The following is a 3,501-nucleotide window of genomic DNA, read 5'->3' on the forward strand; positions in this document are numbered from 1 at the left end:
GTGCTGCTCGATTGTGAGTTTCTCCTGACGCTTGACACGCTTGTGTGGGTCAGGGCCCAGCCGCGGGCAGAACCGTGTTCCGTTGAGTTTTCCGTGGCCCGGGTTTCGGAGCAGCTTGCCGGGTTTTTCTTACATGGCACCTCTGGGTGGGCTCGCTCCAGCAACCTTGCAGATCCCGTCTGAGCATTCGATTGGCTGCCCCAGGTCTCCCTCTCTGTGACCCATGAGGAGCCTGGGCGGCATCGTCGTTGTGCCTCGGGCTGCTAACTCCAAGGTCCGGCGTTTGAAGCCAGCAGCCACTCTGAGGGAGAAAGCCAGGGCTTTCCACTCCTGTCGAGGGTTGCCGTCTCAAAAGCACCGGGCCGTGGTCCCCTGTCCTACAGGGTTGCTACGAGTCGGCACTGCCTCGCTGGCAGGGAGTGGGAGGGACGCGCTGTCTTTCTGAATCTGGGGAGAACAACAGCTATCCATGGTGCTGGTATGTCTGCTCCCCCCAACATCCCGTGAGGTGGCTTCAGGGTCCCCATGTCACCCGTGAGCACCCTGAGACGCAGGGATATTCAAGGGATGGTTTTGACGCAAAAGCAGAGAGAATGGGGGGCTGGGTTTAGGGGGACTCAGCCCTGGAAGCAGGGGGTGTCACCTGGGCCTAGGGGTGAGTGGGCTCCTTCCAGGGCAAAGGATACTCTTGGGACCCCTGAGCTTGGGAATTGTGCTCTTGGTGGCCAGCCCTGCCGTCTCTGGGAAATCTAGTCCAACGTCTCAGCCCGAGGTGTGTCCCTGAGCAGGTGACCCTGCCTTTCTGAGCCTACATTTCTCCACATGGAAAACAGGGGTGGGACTCGGGGTCGGTGAGCCCTGGTGGGTGGGGAGAGGGTTACCTTTTCTAAGCATCTCCTGTGCAAGCTCTGGGGCATTGCAGTGAACAGGACAGATGCCCCCTCCTGACCAGAGGAATATATAAATAACAGGCTGGTCTGTAATCCACTGGGCTGCGATCTGCAAGGTCAGGGGTTTGAACCCACCAGTCATCCAGAGGGAGAAAGATGGGGTTTTCTACAGCTCCGGTCTCAGAACTCCCAGGGGGCAGTTCCACTCGGTCGGTCGGCATGGACCAATGGCAGTGAGGGATGCTCTCTGGGCCGCTGATGGGGAGAACCTTACTAGGAAGAGGGAGGGTGTGAGGATGGTCAGGGGAGTTCCCTGAGGAGGTGAGGTTTGAGATCTGAAGGAGGACGGGGGGTCGCGTGGGGAGTGCAGGGAAGAGAGATGCAGGCAGAGGGAACAGCACATGGGAATCCCGGACTCAGCACGGAGGAGGTGTGGGGGTGGGGACGACAGCGGTGGAGAAGTCAGACGAAGAGGTGGAGTTTGTTCCAAGAACATCAGAAGTTGTAGGGGAATTGGGAGCAGGAGAAACCCCTGGGCGGCACCCCCCCTTTCAGCCAGTGGACCCTGACTCGCCAGGCCTGCCCCCTCTGCTTGGGTGGCCACTCCTTGCCCGTTCTGCTGCATGGAAGGTACCCCACTGTCCAGAAGGTTCTTTCCATCCCTGATTCCCTCCTCAAATCAGTGGGCTGCCTCGAGGGTGGGTTTGAGTGATTTTCGACACCGTTTTTTTTGCTTAGGACATATTGATCGTGGTGAGTACATAGGTAACACACGTGGACTGTTTCCACATTCTTCACACGCGTCACGGAATAACATGACGCGTGCTCCCCATGCTGCTTGCGTAACCACCCCTGGGAGCCCTTTCCAGGGTCTCCCATCATCCTCCGCGGCAGCTCGACGCTGGTTTCAGATGATGCTATGTTTGATTTTCGTCGTCCTCCCATCTCACAGCACACATCTGCCTGTGATCCTGAAAGGTCCCCTCCCATCAGCTCGGCTCCTCTGGGGTCAAGTAGCCGTGTCAGGAGCGACCAGCATGGCTTCTCTGCCTGTCAAAGAGAGCCATCGTCGTGGAGTGAATGCAGATGGAGTGTAGACGGAGATGAGCCCATAGTTGGTTCTTGGGGGCAGGGCCGGCCGCTGTAGAGGCTTTTATTTCCGAGACCACCTTTGGGCGTGGGTGGGGTCCTTCCCTCCGTCCTGCAGCTCGCTCGCCTTCTGGGTGGTTTTATTTTTATTTTTTTAAATCTCTCTCATCCGTGCTACGTCACTCAAAGTCCAGTGAGTTCGCAAGGGCCCTGGTCACACCACGCTCACGCTCCTTGCCTGTGTCTTTCCATTTGCTAATGTCCTCCAGCTTTGTAGCTTCCCACGGAGTAACCCGATTTACCGAGGAGTTCCCTTTCTGCTTTTAATTCCAGGGACTCTCATTGTTGTCTCTACTGCATGTCCTCCGTTTTCCGCTGAGTCTGCATGTGTGCAGCATTTGGGGAGTTGTCATCGTGTGCGTGTTAAGTGTCACCGTGTTTGCATGGAAAGCACTCTGTCCCTCACCTGTTGAGACGCCGTGCTTTCATCACCATGTAGCGCCGATTCCAGCATCCCCGGAGGTTTCTTCTTTGACTCACGAATGAGCTGGTATATGCCGTTTGACTTCCAAATAGTTTAGCTTTTCCTCGCTCTATCATGCTTACCAACTTCTGATTACGCGTAGAGAACATTATGATTCGAGAAGATTCTCTTTCCGATTCCAGGCCACCTCAAGGCACTGAGACCTGCTTCCTGGCTTAGCACATGGTCGCTCCTGGTGACAGGGCCTCGGGCACTTGCTGCTTGGAAGAGGGGGTGCGCCATTGGAAATCGTTTCCGGTAAACATCAACCAGGCCACTGTGACTGGTGGTGTTGGGAGCATGCATGTCTTGGCTGTTTTCTTGTGTGGCTGCTCCGTCTGTTGCTGAGAAGCGGGTTGTTAACCTCTCCACCCGTGGTTGTGGACTTGTCTGTTTCTCCGTCAGTTCCACCAGTGTTTGCCTTCTCTGTTCGCGGCGCACAGCTCGTCGGTTGTGGTGCCCTGATGAGACAGACTCTTCGCTGGTGCATATTGTTGCCGACTTTATGGAGGGCCTGTCCGGATGTGACTTTGCTTATGGAGGCAGACTTCACAAGGTTCCACCTGGAATGACGATTCTTCACGTTGAAAAACGTGATTGTCTCCTCAGAGCACTGGGTTGTTGTAATTGGGCAATATAGAAATTGGATACCCAAAACTGGGGGGATAAAGGCATGAAGTGGTTGGCTTACATACTTTCGTAGGTGGGGGAACATATTCACAGGATTATAGGATTAAGGTGTAGGTGCTACTTAATTGCAGTTGTGAGGCTAAAGAATTATGTACAGGTGTCAAGTTGGCAAGGGGTGGGTTGAGATAGTTAAAGTTTATTGTGCCAGTGACTGATCCTGGTATTGATTGCCTTGTCAGTTGTACAGTGCAACCGTGCTGAGCCACTCACATTGAAACATGTGGTTCCTGCCGACAGAGTCTGTGTAGTGATCAGATTTTCTGTGTGATGGTTCCACACATATTAAAAATAAATAAATAAATAAATAAA

The 3,501-nt window shown here is 54.3% G+C and overlaps 1 protein-coding gene and 1 non-coding gene across 2 annotated transcripts in view; both read left to right on the plus strand.

Annotated features, from left to right (window-relative positions):
• JUND (JunD proto-oncogene, AP-1 transcription factor subunit) overlaps positions 1 to 3,501 on the plus strand; it is a 37,036-nt gene that overhangs the window by 10,283 nt on the left and 23,252 nt on the right. The gene's annotated exons all lie outside the window — the stretch shown is intronic.
• Positions 3,340 to 3,474, plus strand: LOC115872797. Its single transcript, XR_004048043.1, has one exon. It is a non-coding gene; the product is annotated as a small Cajal body-specific RNA 14 (non-coding RNA).

Source organism: Echinops telfairi, unplaced genomic scaffold, assembly GCF_000313985.2.
Source record: "Echinops telfairi isolate 266 unplaced genomic scaffold, ASM31398v2 ScPeMD7_7457;HRSCAF=8495, whole genome shotgun sequence".
Lineage (NCBI taxonomy): Eukaryota > Metazoa > Chordata > Mammalia > Afrosoricida > Tenrecidae > Echinops > Echinops telfairi.